Genomic DNA, 19,266 nt, shown 5'->3' with positions numbered 1-19,266 from the left:
TACATGAGTGGGCTTGTGATCAGATGGATCAGCTTGGACTCAGTGCAAGTCAAGGTAGGATTCCTTAAGATTGAGTGAATGAATGGATCAATTCCAAGAGGAATTGGAAACACGATGTTAAGTATCTTAGTATGATGAGGATTGAGGTATACTATAAACACTTTTGTGAATGGTATGGGACGTTCATATGTGTGATGCTTTGGAGAATGGTATGGGACATTTTCCAAATGTGTGATCAGACCGAGATCTTACTCATCTAAGTACTTAATGATCGGTGGTGTGGAAACACATTATTTGGTACTGGAGCTACACATAGTGTTGTGAGTCCAGGAATGGTTGGAAAAGGTTTGTTCCAGTATGGAACATGGGATGGTCCTGAACGAGTGAGTGCGGCCGGAGGGCAAGTTATGAACTCACTCGGTCTGGTTAAGGACATCCCTGTGGTGATCTTGGATAGGCCGATGCCTATAGATCTGATTGTTGTCCCCCTCAAGCATCATGAAGTGATCTTGGGCATGGACTGGTTGGGAAAGTATCGGGCAACTCTAGATTGTCACCGGGGAAGGGTGCAACTTGAGAACGAGTTTGGACCCCGATTAAGTACCAAGGAATCAAGCCAACCTCTTGTAGTTGGTGGTTTCAGCAGTCCAAGTAGAACGGATGCTTGGAAATGGTTGTGAGGCCTTTTTTGGCTACCATTTACACCGATGAGGTTGTAGGGGCCTGTGACCCAGAGGGTATACCGTTGGTTCGGGAATTTCAGGATGTGTTTGGGGCACTACAGGGCATTCCCCCTGATAGGGCTGACCCATTCATCATTGAATTGGAACCTGGAACGGCCCCATTATCTAAAAGTCCATATAGAATGGCACCAGCTCAGATGGCAGAGCTGAAGAAGCAACTTGAGGAGTTGCTTGAGAAGGGGTTCATACACCCTAGTGTATCACCTTGGGGAGCACCAGTCCTATTTGTTAAGAAAAAAGGATGGTAGCTTTAGGTTGTGCATTGATTATAGGGGTTTGAACAGGGTGACTGGGAAGAACAAGTACCCTTTACCCAGGATTGATGAATTGCTGGAATCATAAACCTTATTGTCCAGGAAGGACTTAAGGGAACAGAACAATCTGTTAGGACTCATGGTAGAGTGAGCAGCCTAAAGATTGGAACATGTTCACTAGGACTTGGCTGGTGCATCGAGTGGCTTGGAGATTGGTTGAATCTACTAAGACTTGAGTACTCAGTATGTTCCTAGGTACTGAATTTTATCTAGTCATGGAACTAAAGTGTTCTACATGGACTTGGTGTCTACTAAGAACGCAACCTGGAGAGATGGGTCAGTGACACAAGTCATGTCTTTGTATGGGTGCTTGATGGACCACTTGATAAGATTTTGGGTTACAAATCTATCAAGTGGGGAAGACTTGTTGTGTATATGATGACCAAGACATGGTCAGTGAGAAAGAACAAGGTGGGAGATGCAACGAACTGGTTAGAAAGAACCAATTGAGCATGCTCCATGTTCTGGGTACAAAAGGTCGGATGGAACCTTGGTCATGAGACAAGAGGTTAACACCACTGGATTCGAGGACGAATCCTTCGTAAGTGGGGGAGACTTGTCATGTCCCCAATCCTGGATAGGATTGTCCGGACGGACTGCGGTGCAAGGAAACGCACCAGTCAGGTCACATGACCTAAGGACAAGCATGTCATGGTCCTGAATGAGGGTTAAGGGCATCAGTCAGCTGAGACTTAACCAGGATACGATGGAAATAATGGTAAAGGAGCTGGGTGAGTGTTTAGGCAGCTGGACGAGTGTTGGCTTGAGTTCAATCAGCTCGGTTCAGCTGGTATTCAGTTCACCATGATCTGTTCATCTCACAGGAGCTGGTAGACTAGCTCACTCAGCTGGGAACAGCTGGAGGTCAGCTCAATCCGGTGAACGGTGCGTTCTGGTTCGGATCAGTGTGGGCGAGTCCGGGACGGTTACTGGGCGAGCCGATGGTCCGGGTGCAGGACGGTTCGACCAAATGGGTCTTAGTCTTGGGACAGGGAGTGGCCAAGCTTCCAGAGTGTGAGCTGAGGCTCAGTGATCGATTTGCCAAAGGAAGAAAAGGGGAGAAACCGCCAATGGGCGGTTATGGGGCGGTTATGGGACGGTTTTGGGAAGAAAGGATTGGATTTTGGTAACTGCTCGCCCAGGCGGTTGGGGACAGTTTAAATCGTCCTCTCTCTCTCATTTCTGATAATTCTGGTCGATTTCTACATCCTGAAACACAAAGAAACACAAAGAAAATACAGAGAGTTGGTCGGATTCCCAATCCAAGACCCATGGTGGTGTGAAGGCCATATAGAGGCAGTTTTGGGAGAGATCAAGGGGGAAAGTTATGAACGACCCTCTGAACGGTTTTGATCATTGTTGACAACACCCAAAGACTTATCTGGAGCCTGTGAACACACGCAAATGGTGAGGAAAGGAGGGAGTTGGCCGGAATCCATTCCCAAGGGCCAATGCAGCCTTAAAGGGAGATTGGTGTGGAAAGCAGTTTCATGGGGAACAAAGAGGGAAGTGATGCACGACCCTTGGATGGTGATTGATCATGGATGATAATGTCTAAGGCTTCCTATGTGTCTTGGGAACACACGCAATTGGTTAGGAGAGGAGGGGGAAGGCTTGACTCCACTCTCAAAGGCATGAACAGCCTTGAAGATGGATGCAGTATAGAAACTGGTTTCATGGAAGTTTCATGGAAGGAGTGATGGGCACGAACCATGGTTAGATCTTATCAATACTGGGAGTATGTGATAAGGGTTTGATGAAGGCGTGCTAGGAGGAGCATGGACGCCCCTGATGAGGTAACAGGTGGGGACTGCAGACCATTGGACATAGTCTGGTACACTATGGGTTGATCTGGTCCAGCAGTTACACCTTACTATGTTTTATGATTATTAATCATATTATTCATTTTTCTTATGATTGAGATTGATGATTAGACATAGTAGCACTGAACCATGACTTGGCCGGTTCAGAAGAACCCTCCATGGCCTTGGTTTGGCAGCTAAGTCTGGATCTCCTACTTCCTGATGGATTTATGGCGATCTGACTTTGGAATCCTCTTAGTGGTGAATTATCATGAATTATCATGGTATTAGGGGATTTTTATCTGATTGATTTCGAGATGGTCAATGTGGCCGGTGGGGCTGTTCTAGGTCGAGATCCATAGGATCGAGATCGGTTCTTGGAATTCTGACTTGACCATTCTCTTAGTTAAGATTTATCATGAATTATCATGAATCCTAATGAGTTTTTAGGGATTGATTTAGAGATGGTCCCTTGGGCCGATTTGGCTGGTCTTGGCCGAGATCTATGGGATGGAGGCCGGTTCTGGGAAATCTGATTGGACCATTCTCTTAGTTATGATTTATCATGAATTGTCATGAATGTTAATTGATTTTTGGAGCAGGGTTGCTTGCGGTCGAAATTGCACCTGAGGGCATATTGGGGTCAGATCCTTGTGTTAGGATATCTGATCATATGTTGTGTGCTGGAACATATTGTCACTTATGATATTGATCATAAGGAATTGCTGGTTATCAACCTTGGTGTTGGTAAGGCAGGCCGTGTGTGGTCTGATTCATTGGCAAGGATGGACGACCTGATCCTTGGATGATGGATCAAGGTGTCTGATCTGATTGATCAAAGGATGCACCGGTGGTAAGAGCAACACTAATCAGGTTCAGTGGGACATGGTTCCATGACTGATTAGGAAGTATGAAGACTCATCAGTTCTGAGTCATGTGGGGTGGTTGGTTGATTGACTCAGGATCTGATGGGCATTGTTAGTCTTTGTGAGGACTTGATCTGGTTAGTCCATGAGAGGACTTGGTATGATTAGTCCATGAGCTGGACTTGGTATCATAAGTTGATAAGGCAAAAGGATGTGGAACAGTGCATGAACCGGTAAGGGCCAGATGCATGTCCTTAGCTGATTGAAGACTTCCCAAAGGTTACTTATGTCTGTGGGGATGGTTGGCTGAATGACTAAGTACCCAAGGGAAGAGTTTATGCAGGTATGATCTGTCAATGTTGCATAGATCTAGATAGAATGGCTTAGGGGAACAGAACCTCTGATTGTATGACTTGGTCTAGGTTCAGATTCGACCTTGGAGCTAGCTGGCAGTTGTGTTTACTGAACAGTAGCTGAGGTGATCTGATCAGACAAGTGTTAGATTGGATTTAGTCCAATGGATGATAGATGTTATTCCGCTGTGCATAAGTTGAAATGATCTAAGCTAGGGAATGACTAAGGTAGTCTTGAGCTAAGATCTGAGTTAGCCCTCGCCTATGGGCGATGTTTTTAAATAAAGGGCAAAAATTTTTAGAGGTTCGGTCAGTGTATAGACCGAGCGACGTGAGGCATCGACCGCGGCCTGGTCGGCCGGGATCGGGTCTTACAAGTTGGTATCAGTGGTGTGGAAACACATTATTTGGTACCAACAAGTTGGTATCAGTGGTGTGGCAAAATTTTTAGAGGTTCGGTCAGTGTATAGACCGAGCGACGTGAGGCATCGACCGCGGCCTGGTCGGCCGGGATCGGGTCTTAACAAGTTGGTATCAGTGGTGTGGAAACACATTATTTTGTTCACAAGTTGCACAATAGGCTACTATAATCACACAATTTTCAGAATCAACCCAATCACCACACATCTTCCCATGGCCGCGGTCCTCATGGTGCTTTTCCCTTACCACGGTCCATTTCTGGTCCTGGATCCAACACAAACAAACACACAATCGCAAGGTTAGATTACAAAACAAGAATCAATCACATTGCATGGTCGGATCCAATCTAATCAAGAACAATCATCAAAAATGTCAAATCTGACCCCTCTAAAAAGAGATCCAAATACCAAATAAAATTCATGAAAACTCATGATAATTCAGAAGAAAAATATTCCCATAATCAGATTCAAAAGAATCGGCTCAGATCATAGTGATCTCGGCCATGAACAGCCCACACAAGAGCAAGGGACTTTCATGGGAATTTGATCAGGCCAAGGCCTTAAGATCAATGGATCCTTCCCTGTACATCATAAAACAATCCATAGCACAACATATATAAAGAAACAGAGTAGAAGAAGTCAGAGTAAGGAGTGGCCAATCGATCCAAACCGGCCAGGCTCACACGGCCATCATCCGCGGCCTTGTCCGGTTACTCTTGGCCACACCTCTCACCTTAGGAGTTCGGTCTCCAGGGGCGACTTCCTTCTCTTTCTCCTTTGCCTTCTCCTTGTCTTTCTGTCTCAAATCCATTCTCTTGATCACACGCCCAAACACACCAGGAACACTAAAGAGCAATCTCTTGGATCAAATCGGCCAATCCAAGGTTTGTGTCTCTCTTTCTCTCTTGAATTTTCTCTGTGTTTCTCTCTGTGTCAAGTTGAGTAAAAATCGACCAGAATGGCAGAAATGAGAGAGAGAGGACGATTTAAACTGTCCCCAACCGCCTGGGCGAGCAGTTACCAAAATCCAATCCTTTCTTCCCAAAACCGTCCCATAACCGCCCCATAACCGCCCATTGGCGGTTTCTCCCCTTTTCTTCCTTTGGCAAATCGATCACTGAGCCTCAGCTCACACTCTGGAAGCTTGGCCACTCCCTGTCCCAAGACTAAGACCCATTTGGTCGAACCGTCCTGCACCCGGACCATCGGCTCGCCCAGTAACCGTCCCGGACTCGCCCACACTGATCCGAACCAGAACGCACCGTTCACCGGATTGAGCTGACCTCCAGCTGTTCCCAGCTGAGTGAGCTAGTCTACCAGCTCCTGTGAGCTGAACAGATCATGGTGAACTGAATACCAGCTGAACCGAGCTGATTGAACTCAAGCCAACACTCGTCCAGCTGCCTAAACACTCACCCAGCTCCTTTACCATTATTTCCATCGTATCCTGGTTAAGTCTCAGCTGACTGATGCCCTTAACCCTCATTCAGGACCATGATACGCTTGTCTCAAGGTCTAATGACCTGACTGGTGCGTCTTCCCGCACCATGGCCCGTCCGGCCGATCCTATCTAGGATCGGGGACATGACAATTTTAGCCCACATGGGCTGTCTGTTCAGTACACACAGGACGTCCGTGGGTGTCCGTCAGCACACACAGGACGTCTGTGGGTGTCCATCAGCACACACTGTGTTGTAGGCCTGGATCGGGATGGTCGGACGGTACGGACTGAGGGTTTCTGCGGTTTAGTCTCGGCTTGGCTGGACGGTTCCGGCTTGGTCTACTCTTATATGCGGTTGTACAGAAAAGATAAATTGAAGAGAAGAAAGGCGGATGGGATATGTTGTTGGACGTGTGTCTCTCTCAACATGATCAAATGATGGTTTGAAGGATTAATATGGATCCGGTTCTTGCTGGATGTATGTCTCTCTCAAGATCGGACAAGGGATGGAATGGATCGATGGACTCCACAAAGAACAATGGATCGGCTCTTTGATATGTCAGGCGGCTGCTCTCAATAGTTTCACACAACTGAAAGACTTAGGGTTTCTTTGCTAAAGCAAAACGATTTTCATAAAAAGACTTAGCCAAAAATCGGCACACTACAAGGGTTAAATAGTTGTCCCTTAATGGACTCTCAAATATAAAAGGCCTAGACAAATGGACGACTCTTAAAAGGATTGACAATTGCCCAAAGTATTAACCGAAATAAATTAAAGAAAACAATAGACCGGTCGCGGATTGACATGTCCAGATCAGAACTCATAGTATGCTTGCATGTTGCCTCATTAAAACCTTTTTGGGGAAACCCAGTGGGACAAAACCCGATGAAGGAAAAAGAGTACAACACATACTACTCCTTCTGATGGACGGCTATATCTCTGAACCGGAAGCAAGTTGGTTGGATTGATTGAGGATGAAGGTGGAAATGGTCAGGCCGGCTTCATTCTGGTCGATGGAGGAAAACTGGCTTGAATGGAAGGAGTCTTAAACCTCTAACGGTTCGCTGGTGTCTTCAAGCTTTAAATCGGCCAACTCCTGGATCAATAGTTGCTTGAATCCGGTTTGTTCCTGTGCAAGCAACTCCTGGACAGCTTTCGCAAATCCAGCTCTTATAACCCTTGAGCCAGACCTTGTGGTAGGACTTTTGCGGATGATGGGAACCTCAGTCGTGGGTACTACAACATCCCCTCCCTCTTGAACAGGTTCTGTCCTCAGAACATCTCCGTCATCTGCAATATAAGGAGACAAATCAGACACATTGAACGTTCGGGAAGCTTTAAACTCACCTGGCAGCTCTAGCCGGTAGGCATTGTCATTGATCCGGTCGAGCACTCGGAATGGTCAGTCCCCTCGTGGGGATAGTTTTCTCTTCCGTTCTTCCGGGAACCGCTCTGGCCTCATGTGGAGCCACACCCAGTCGCCTGGTTGGAAGATAACTTCCGTGCGCCCCTTGTTGAGCTTAATCCGGTTCCGTTCATCCTTCTTCTCCAAAGTCTCCCTGACTTGCCGGTGCATGTTCTTCACAAACTCAGCCTTTTTGTCACCACTCTGGCTAACTTGCATGGCTGGGGGCAGTGCGGATAGGTCCATGGGCGTCTCAGGTCTAAAGCCATACACAATCTCAAAAGGGGAGAGATAGTAATAGAGTGCCTTTCATTGTTATAAGCAAACTCAATGAAAGGCAAACAACTCAACCAATTTCTAAGATTCTTACCCACCGTAGCCCTCATAAGCTGAGAGAGTGTACAATTTACTACCTCGGTCTGACCATCTGTCTGTGGATGGCAAGTGGTCGAGAAAAGGAGCTAGGTACCAAGATTTTTCCACAATGTCCTCCAGAAGTGGCTGAGGAATTTTGTGTCTCGGTCGGACACAATGGTACGAGGCACTCCATGTAAGCGCACCACTTCCTTGAAGAAGAGATCGGCGGTTTGGCTTGCATCATTGGTCTTGCTTGCATCAATGGTCTTGGAACACATAATGAAATGTGCCATCTTGGAGAACCTGTCCACTACAACAAAAATGGAATCCTTGTGTTCTATCTTGGGCAAGCCCAGCACAAAGTCCATAGACAGGTCGACCCATGGTGCAATAGGAATAGGTAAAGGCATGTGTAAACCATAAAGATGCGACCTGGATTTGGTTTTGAGGCAGACAGTGCACTTGGCGCAAAGGCTCTCGATATAGCGCCTCATCCGGGGCCAATAGAAGTGGTCGGACAGAACCCTCAGGGTTTTGTCTCGACCGAAATGGCCCATCAACCCGCCCCCATGAGCTTCTCAGGTCAGTAAGTCTCGCATGGACCCATGAGGAATGCACATGCGTTTCTCCTTGAAGAGGAACTCGTCCTGCTCATAGAATGGACCCATGGCTCCCTTAGCTGTATTACTGTAAAGATCATAAAAATCAGGGTCAGTATCATAAGACATTTTAATTTGTTCAAAACCCATGATCTTAGCCTCCATGGTGGTAATGAGTGTGTGGCGCCGGGATAGAGCATCTGCCACTACGTTTTCCTTCCCCTTCTTGTACTTGATCACATAGGGAAATGTCTCCACGAATACCAGCCACCTAGCATACCTCTTCTTGAGTGTTGTCTGGCCCCTCAAATGCTTAAGAGTCTCGTGATCTGTATGAATAATAAACTCTTTAGACAGAAGATAATGTTGCCAAGTTTCAAGTGACCTTACTAGAGCATATAGCTCTTTATCATAGGTGGGATAATTGAGGGCGGCTCCACTCAATTTCTCACTGAAGAAAGCAACTGGCCGACCTCCTTGGGTCAGTACGGCTCCTATTCCTGTCCCTGAAGCATCACACTCAATCTCAAAAGGTTTATCAAAATCAGGAAGAGTTAGGACCGGTGCATGTGTCAAACTATATTTAAGCCTGTTGAAAGACTCCTCTTGGGCAGGACCCCAAGTAAAGGATACGTTCTTCTTGATCACAGAGGTCATTGGGGTGGCAATGGTACTGAAATCCTTCACGAATCGTCGATAGAAACTGGCCAGTCCATGGAAGCTGCGGACATGTCCGATCGTGGTCGGGGTCGGCCAGTCTTGTATCGCCTTGATCTTCTCCTCATCAACCATCAGTCCCTGTGAACTCACAACAAAACTTAAAAATTCCAACTGATCAGTGCAGAAAACACATTTCATAAGGTTAGCATAAAGGCCTTCTTGCCTCAAGGCTTTCAAGACCTGTTCTAGATGTCCAATGTGTTCAATTAAGGACCTGCTGTAAATCAGGATGTCATCAAAGTATACAACCACAAATTTACCAATGCAAGGTCGGAGGACCTAGTTCATGAGCCTCATGAATGTGCTAGGGGCGTTGGTAAGGCCAAACAGCATCACCAGCCACTCGTACAGACCTTGCTTGGTCTTGAAGGCGGTTTTCCACTCATCTCCTTCCTTCATGCGGACTTGATGGTATCCACTGTGATACCCCCGATCATAGATAACCGGAAATGACACGGTCGATGTTCCCTCATGGTCTACCCGAGGTTCTCGAAATAAATCCGATCGCCTTAGACCAACAATCAAAGAACACAGACGCTCCTATCGGATATTACTCTAGGCTTTTCAACCCGATAAAGCAATATTTGATAATTAGTTCTTCCCGGACAAGGACTAATATCATATGAGAACTCATGATTTATAAACATCTTTTATACATTATTTATTTACTTTAAACATCTTACAAAGTGTTATAGTTTTATCCTATGGCCTATTGCCCAACAACGTTTTAAGTAAATATACATCAAAAGGTACGTTGCAAGGACATCAAAATACTACCGCTGGTCGAAAAAGTAAAGTGTCTCCCGCCTAAGGGTTACCTGCACACACGAATGAGTCATGAGCAACTAATTTACTCAGTGAATCTAGATTCACAACCCAATCAATAATAAACCAAACAGTTATCAAATGCATATACATGATCATACAAGTACTAGTACTATACTTTAATATCGTTCATCATTGTGAATTCTTATTTTAAACATCACTTCCACAACACCCGCCCGTTACCATACTCATATAATACAATATATATACTAGACCTGAGAAACCACTAAGGCTAACCGAGACTAGTGAGTTAGCATCACCATCACTGTCGAATGTCCGGTATGAACAATCCGACACTGCATCGTCATGCAGTACACGGTCTCCAGGGAGCTACCCCATCATCATGTCTTCATGACCTTGTTCCGTTCGCAGGACCAAGTCACGGTAATCCGGGGGCTTTAGGGATAGTGAATATAACAAGACTTCACATGATTTTACTTCCATAATTATTCCAAAATTAATCCATAATTAATCCTTAATTAATCATAATTAACTCTTCATTAATCCTAGATTAATCCTTAATTAATCTCATATTAATATTTAAATAATCCAAGATTAGTACTTAATTAATCATGATTACTCCTTAATTAATCTCATATTAATTCTCAATTAAACCAAGATTAATTCTTAATTAAACCAAGATTAATCCATAATCAAAACCATGATTATTTCATAATTAAGATTAGTACTTGAGAACAAGTACTATGATTATGATTAACCTCACTTTAACCTTTTGATTAATCTTCAAGTGTAAGTGTTTACACTAAATAAACACCATACACTTCTTAAAGGATTCAAAGACTTTACTATCTAATTGAGATACTATAATTTAAAGTCAATCATGTACTTCTGTCTAGACTCACCTAAAGAACAGTCTTGAAACTGGCTTGGACAAGACTTGAGTTCCTCTTGAACAAGGCTGAAAGGACAGGATGGGACTAGCAAAGCTCCACACCTTAGCTGATGAAAACAGAGCAAGGTTTGGTTCAGAACATCAACAATCTGACAGTTCGGTTCAGGCTAAACTACTTAAATCAATTCAGTTCAAGCTCGGTTTCTCTCATACCAGATCAGATCAGTTCAGTTATATTCAGTTAACAACAGTTCAGGACAAGATCAGACTGAGTTCAGTTTGGTTTAAGTCCATAACAGCTTAGCAAACTGTTTTAAGAGATGAATTCAAACCGAAACTAAACAAGAACTGAACTGTATCATAACTTATACAACTGATCCGACCAAGATCTAAGGTAGCCATGAACTGTTCTGATCAGATACTAACTGAGGCTAGGAGACCAAAGCTTACCAAGATAAACCAAAGGACTAGATGGCCTCAGCTGATCCTCTTCTCCAAGATAAGCTTGTGGCTGGACTGATCAAAGAGAAAGATCAAGGTCTGATCATGATCTGAACTCAACTAGGTCTAGGGTTTTATTTAAAAATCTCACCTTCTGATCTTTCTCAAGAACCAAACTGAGCTAGGGTTGATGATTAGATCACTACCAATTTTTTCTTGATTTATTTTCCTTATTTTTCTCACTGATTTTTCTGTTCTTCTTTCTCTCTTCCTCTCTGAAATTCTCTAGGTTTTTCTGTAGGTTTCAGAACGTGGGAAGCAGCTGGAGGAGGGTTAAAAACAAGCTGTGATTGCTTCACCTGAGGGTTTAGCTCATAACAAAGCATGGCTAAGAGCAGACAGTTGGCAACCTGCTTCATCATCTGCAGCACACTGTCCTTTCCTTCCCATGAAGCAGTCTCCAGCCAATCAAAATTAATCAAAGAGAAAGGAAACAAGCACACAGGCAGCTTGTGATTGATGTGCCATTTACTGAAGAAGCTAATTAAGCAGGCAGGTGCAAGTCAAGTGACTGAATACTGAACAAGCAGGCGGGTGGAAGACATGAGTCTGGTCCAAAATTAATTAGGCAGTTGGTTGATCATTTAAATTATTTTTCAACCAAATATTCCTTGTCTTTGTCTCTCGTCTTGTTCCCGGAAAGTCTCGTCCAGCTTAATAAAAATTCGACCAAAATATTTAATACTCGGCCAAACTATCAAGTGAAGGTCTTTCGACCACAAGACAGTCCCGTCGATAAATTAATCTACCGGGTCAATTTTTATTTTTATTAATCATGGTCGAACCAACTAAAAACTGGTCGAGCGGGATTTTTCTCGACCAAAAATTTATTGGCTCGTGAGGGTTATTACATCCACTCATGAGATCAATCTTAGAAAACACAACAGACCCACTCAGTTCATCCAACATATCATCTAATCTAGGTATAGGGTACCGATATTTGATGGTTATGTTGTTGATGGCTCGGCAGTCCACACACATGCGCCACGTTTCATCCTTCTTAGGCACCATAGAACCGGGACTGCACAGGGGCTAAAGCTCTCGCGGATGTAGCCTTTCTCCATGAGGTCTTGGACCTGCCGCTGCAACTCCTTAGCTTCCTCAGGGTTGACACGGTAAGCGGCTCGGTTTGGCAGGGGGGCGCCAAGTACAAGGTCGATCTGATGTTCTATGCCACGGACAGGGGGTAAACCGGCTGGAATATCATCAGGAAAGGCATCCTTGTAACGTCCCATGAGGTCTTGTACTACGCCCGGTACTTCAGGAGCCTCAAAACCTGCAAAACAACCTTCCTTAAAGATCATTAGTAGCACCTGTGTCTCATGTTGTAATGATTTAAGCACTTGTCCAGAAGTCATGTAAAGGTTAGTATTACTTACCTGGCTGGACTGTGCCATTGCCTTCTGCATGTCATGAACTTCTTGGGGGCTGAGAGGTGCTAGGCTGTGCTTCTTGTTGTTGTGGGTGAAGCTATAGACGTTGGTGCGCCCATGGTGAAGGGTCTCCTTGTCAAACTGCCATGGCATTCCTAGAAGTATATGGCCGGCTTGCATGGGTACAACATCACACTTGACCTGGTCATGGTACTTGCCAATACTGAAGGACACAACAACTTGTTCGGCAATGTTGAGCTCAGTCTCATCATTGAGCCATTTGAGATGGTATGGCCGATGATGGGCAGTTTTTACCAACCCTAGCTTATCAACAATATACTTGCTAGCCACGTTTGTAACACCCCCGGACCGTACCAGGCCGGACTAACCCGGTACGTCCCGGGAGCGCCACAAGTATAGCTCACCGTACCGGTTCGACCAAGAATGAAGAACAAGTCAAGACTCTCGACCAATCCGTTCCAGTTTGCCATGACCTCGATGTCATGGCCTAAGGCTTCACAACCCGTACCACAATCATCGAGTTGTGTCGACCCGGACAAGGTCTAGTATCATTTAACACACAACTACGAATATAAACATACATTTTATTAATAATAGGTAGAAAGCGTTTTACAAAACATTACAATACAAAATATCAGAGTTTGAGCTCACGGCCTAGTGCCAAAATGAAAAGAAAGTAATTATACATTCCAAAAGATAGTCCGCTTATGCTTATGCCACTTCCAATCTACACCGGCCGCTTCCCGTTCCGCTGCGTCCTAAGCTTCCTACCTACGGGTTACCTGCATAGTAGAAGAGGGGATGAGTAATCGGAATTACTCAGTGATTTCCCAAAAATAAACAACAACGACCCCCTTCAGCCCATGACCCAAACACAATCAACAATTGGTTAGTAAATAACACAAGCAAGCAAGCAAGCAAACAAGCAATTACTAAACAAACAAATGGTCTCACCACCGAGGCTTAACTACACAAAAAGAAAGCTAGACTCGATCCTAGACTCGATCTACACAAACAAAAATTCGGATGACATACATCCTGGGATCCCAACACATCGGAGCCCTAACACATCTCCATACTGAACACTCCCGATCACAAACACAACAGTCACATGGTCGGAAAACATCATCTCCGGGAATTAGGCTTCTCCCAATCTAACCCGGGCCGCATCGTCATGCAGCGCTTGTCCATGGGCGCGACCCACTTCACGTGACAAGCCATGGAGAGTAGGTCACTCCACCACTAGAGAATTGGGTATCGCCCAATCTAACTCCATGGTCTCGAACACCTTCGGAGAATTAGGCTTTCCCTAATCTAACCCCGAGATGGCCTATGCTTTAGACTAGATGCCACACAAACAAGCAACAAGCGTTAGGGAGCTCCGCCTCTAACCTCCACGCACATCTAGACTCAAAGCATAACAATCACTCGCCCTAGTCTAGACAACACACACACAAACACTACTTAGCATGAGGGAGCTTAACCTCAAACCTCGATGCACCTAAGTCTAGACTAAATCTAATAACTAAGCAAGTGACAACTAAACAAACAAACAATCAATCACACAACACGTATGCAGCAGCACACACTTTCCCGGGGGCCCTGCAGAAAATCGATTAACTATTCCCCGAGTCTCCGTTTAAGACCCGTTGGTCAAGCTTGTACCTGCATACAAAACACACACACAAGAAACACACAGGAAACCCACCTTGGCTACTGGCTACAAAGACTATCCAGCACCCCTAGCTATCTCCCCAAAAACGCTAACTAAAAACTACCCGAAAACACTCTTTTTTCTCGGTTTCTCTCTCTAACTCACCACTCTCTCTCTAAGGTAAGCTCTCACGGTTTTGAATGAGAAAAATGAAAGGGAGGGGTCTGGTATTTATAGAAATGGAGGACTGAGGCTGGGCTGGACAAATGCAACATATGCATGAGGAAAAATGGACACATGTCCCACTACGAAACTTCCGCGGCAAGTAACCTTGCTTCCGGAAGGTTTTTACCTTTCTCCCCAAGTTTTACCATTGCTTGGTCGCCAAGTCTCGTCTTCTAGAAGCTTTGTAACTTGGTCGCCAAGTCTTCTTCCAGCCAATGAGAGTTTGCCACGCGTATCGCTCCGTCACTCCTCCGAATCCAATCGGTGGTCGCCATGTCATCGCGTCTTTTACTTTCTTCCCCATGTCAACAACTTCTAAATCTCTTCTTCAAATGAGAAAACTCATTTCTTGATTTACTTAGACAATGCTTCTCCTTCTTCAGTTTCAAAACGTCGATCTCCTCTTGCTCGGTTTTTATCGATTTTCTCGTAACGGCAAAAACTGTCTTTCGACCATGACTGTTCCTCGTTTCGACCACGACTAAGGTCAAGGTCTTTGACTTTTCTACTTATGAGCAGGGTCATTACATTCTCCCCCACTCATTAGAATTCGTCCCCGAATTCCAAGGTGCTGATGACGTCGCCGCTTCATCTTCGAAGAACTCTGGATAGTTCTGACGAAATCTGTCTTCATCTTCCCATGTTATCACCAAGCGGTTTTGTCTTCCCCAAAAGACTTGGATTTGAGGAATCTCCCTATTCTTCAGCTTCTTCAAACGTCGTTCCCCGATGCGTATCGGCCCTTCTGGATATGTGAGATTTGTCCAAGCTCTGGGATTCTCACAGGCTCGATAGAATCAGGATCTCGAATGTGCCTTCTCAGCATAGATACATGAAATACAGGGTGTAAATTCATGTCTTCTGGCAGCTCTAGCCTGTAAGCTACTTCTCCTACTCTTCCAATGATCCGGTATGGACCAATGAAACGAACTGCTAACTTCCCGACTTTGCCGAAACGATCCTTTCCTTTCTGAGCTGATACCTTGAGATAGACCATATCTCCAACTGCAAATACTACTTCTCGCCTTCTTTGATCCGCGTACTTCTTCTGTCGATCATGTGCCTTCTTCATGTTTGCTCGGATGACTTGCAGCTTCTCCAATGTTTCTTCAATGACTCCTGGTCCGAATAATCTTCGTTCTCCAACTTCCGTCCAACATAGAGGTGTTCGACAGGGTCTTCCGTACAATGCCTCGTATGGTGACATTGCAATGCTGGCGTGGAAACTATTGTTGTAGGAAAATTCTATCAAAGGTAGATAGTTCTCCCACGTACCTGACCAATCGAGAATACACAAACGTAGCATATCCTCTATTGTCCGGATGGTCCTCTCCGTCTGCCCGTCCGTTTCTGGGTGAAATGCAGTACTGATGTGCAACTCCGTACCCCACGCTCCTTGCAATGCTCTCCAGAATGCTGCTGTAAATCTTGGATCTCGATCTGAGACAATGTTTGCTGGTACTTCGTGTAGCTTCACAATCTGATTGATGTAAAGTTCCGCCAATGTCTCCGTCTTGTCTGTGTCTCTGATTGCTAACAAATGTGCTACCTTTGTCAGCCGATCCATGATAACCCAAATTGCATTGTTTGATCTTCCTCTGGCCACTGGTAATCCTGTGATTAGATCCATGGACACTGAATCCCACTTCCACTCGGGAATAGGTAAGCTTTGAAGTAACCCTCCTGGCACTTGGTGTTCGGCTTTGATTTGCTGGCAAACTTGACACTGCGCTACCCATCTTGCTACTGACTTCTTCATTCCTGGCCAATGGTAATATCTCCTCATATCTCTATACATCTTGGTGCTTCCAGGATGTATACTCAAAAGTGACTGATGCGCTAGCTTGAGAATTTCCTCCTTGAATCCTCCCTCCTTTGGCACAGTGATTCTTCCGTTGAGTAGCAATGTTCCATCTTCTGCCATCTGATATCCACTAGCATTTGGCCCTCCTTGCTCTCGTAGCTGCTCCATGATGATCTTCAGGTTCTCGTCTTGCTGCTGCGCTCCTCGAATACGTTGTATCAAACTGGCTTGGTTCACGGCTTGCATTCCCAATGGTTCACTAGATTCTCCTTCCAGTGCAGCTAAAGTTACCTTCTTGAATTCGTCTGATAACTTCTCCAAATCTTGCTCTGAGTCTACTACAGCTCTTCGTCGACTCAATGCATCCGCTACCACGCTTGCTTTTCCTCGGTGATACTGAATCTGAACGTCGTAGTCCGCAATGAATTCCATCCACCGTCTTTGTCGCAAATTCAGATCCGCCTGAGTGAACAAGTATTTAAGGCTTTTGTGATCCGTAAATACCTGAACGCTTTCTCCATAAAGATACGAGCGCCATATCTTTAATGCAAAAACAACGGCCGCCATCTCCAGATCGTGTGTGGGGTAGTTCTCCTCGTGCTTCTTCAACTGTCTTGAGGCGTATGCAATGACTCTGTCTTCTTGCATTAACACACAACCTAATCCTACCCGCGATGCGTCAGTATACACAACATATGGCTTACCCGGCTGGGGTAAGGCAAGAACTGGTGCCGTAGTCAATGCCTCCTTGAGCTTGTTGAAAGCTCTCTCCGTATGCTCATCCCAAAGAAATGGGACTTACTTTCCCGTCAATCGTGTCAAAGGTTTCGCGATTGATGAGAAAGCTTGCACGAATTTTCGGTAATAGCCTGCCAATCCGAGGAAACTTCTGATCTCCGTTACTGAGGTTGGACAAGGCCACTTCTGGATGACTTCAATCTTCTCTGGATCCACCGAAACTCCTTGCTTGGAAACTCTATGACCTAAGAAACCAATCTCGCGCTTCCAGAATCGACACTTGCTGAGCTTAGCAAACAACTTCCGGTCTCTTAGTCTCTCAAGTACCATCCTCAGATGCTCCTTGTGCTACTCCTCGCTCCGTGAGTAGATGAGTATGTCGTCGATGAACACAATCACGAACTTGTCGAGGTAGTCGTGAAATACTTCATTCATCATCCTCATGAATACTGCTGGTGCGTTGGTTAACCCGAATGGCATTACAACGAACTCGAACTGGCCGTACCGAGTGTTGAATGCTGTCTTCATTACGTCGTTCTCTGCTATCGGAATTTGGTGATATCCCGAAGCCAAATCTATCTTCGAGAACAAACTCGCTCCTCTTAGTTGATCCAACAATTCATCGATCCTAGGTAAAGGGTACTTATCCTTGATCGTGACATTGTTGATTCCTCTGTAGTCGATGCACAATCTCATGCTGACATCCTTCTTCTTCACAAACAAAACCGGAGCTCCCCAAGGTGAAGAACTCGGTCTGATGAAACCTTTGTCTAGTAAATCCTCCAACTGCTTCTTGAGCTCTGCTAACTCTGCTGGTGCCATGCGGTAAGGTGCCTTGGCGATAGGTGCAGCGCTCAGTTCCAAGTTGATGGTGAACGGGTTACTCCAAGGTGGTGGTAACTCCGTTAACGCCCGAAACACGTCTTCAAACTCTTGGACCACTGGAATGTCTTCCATTCTCAATTCCTTTCCTGTCTCCTCTCCGATGTACGTAAGCGATACCAAGTAGACCTCGCCGTCCACTAAGGCTCTCTCTGCTCTCATTGCTGTGACGAACGTTGCTGAGATGCTAGGCTTGATCCCATAATATGCCAATACTCCTCGATGGTCGTCTTCAAAGAAAACTCTTCCTCTTGCACAGTCCAGCCACGCCCGATGCCTTGACAGCCAATGTAAGACCCGATCCCGGCCGGCTAGGCCGCGGTCGATGCCTCACGTCGCTCAGTCCATACCCAGACCGAACCTCTAAAAATTTTGCCCTTTATTTAAAATATCGCCCATTGGCGAGGGCTAACTCAGATCCTAGCTCAAGACTACCTTAGTCATTCCCTAGCTAGATCCTTTCAACTTATGCACAGCGGAATAGTGTCTACTTAACCATTGGTCTATAACCAATATAATACTTGTCTGGTCGAATCACCTCGGCTAATGGTTAGTATACTCAACTACCAGCTAGCTCCAAGGTCAATCCCGAACCCAAATCAAGACATACAAATCTGAGGTTCCATTCCCCTAACCATTCTATCTAGATCTATGCAACTTTGCTAGATCATACCTTTGCCACATCCACGGAGCTTGTTAGCTCATCGGCCCAGCTACTCTAGCTGAATGAACTCATAAACCAGCTGATCGAGCTGTCACACTCGAACTGAGCTAGAACCGAGCTATGGCCAGCTGCCATATACTGCGTCCAGCTCCTTTACACACACAAAACAACTCCCTTAGGTACTTAGTCATTCAGCCAACCATCCCCACAGACATAAGTAACCCTTGAGAAGTCTTCAAACGGCTAAGGACATGCATCTGGCCCTTACCGGCTCATGCACTGTCCCACATCCTTTTTGCCTTATCAACTTATGATACCAAGTCCAGCTCATGGACTAACAATGCCCATCAGATCCTGAGTCAATCAACCAACCACCCCACATGACTCAGAACTGATGAGTCTTCATACTTCCTAATCAGTCATGGAACCATGTCCCACTGAACCTGATTAGTGTTGCTCTTACCACCGGTGCATCCTTTGATCAATCAGATCAGACACCTTGATCCATCATCCAAGGATCAGGTCGTCCATCCTTGCCAATGATCAGATCACACACGGCCTGCCTTACCAACACCAAGGTTGATAACCAGCAATTCCTTATGATCAATATCATAAGTGACAATATGTTCCAGCACACAACATATGATCAGATATCCTAACACAAGGATCTGACCCCAATATGCCCTCAGGTGCAATTTCGACCCCA

Source organism: Brassica napus, unplaced genomic scaffold, assembly GCF_020379485.1.
Source record: "Brassica napus cultivar Da-Ae unplaced genomic scaffold, Da-Ae ScsIHWf_2018;HRSCAF=2667, whole genome shotgun sequence".
Taxonomy (NCBI): domain Eukaryota; kingdom Viridiplantae; phylum Streptophyta; class Magnoliopsida; order Brassicales; family Brassicaceae; genus Brassica; species Brassica napus.
The sequence above is the reverse complement of the archived record's forward strand: the minus strand, read 5'-3'. Positions refer to the sequence as shown.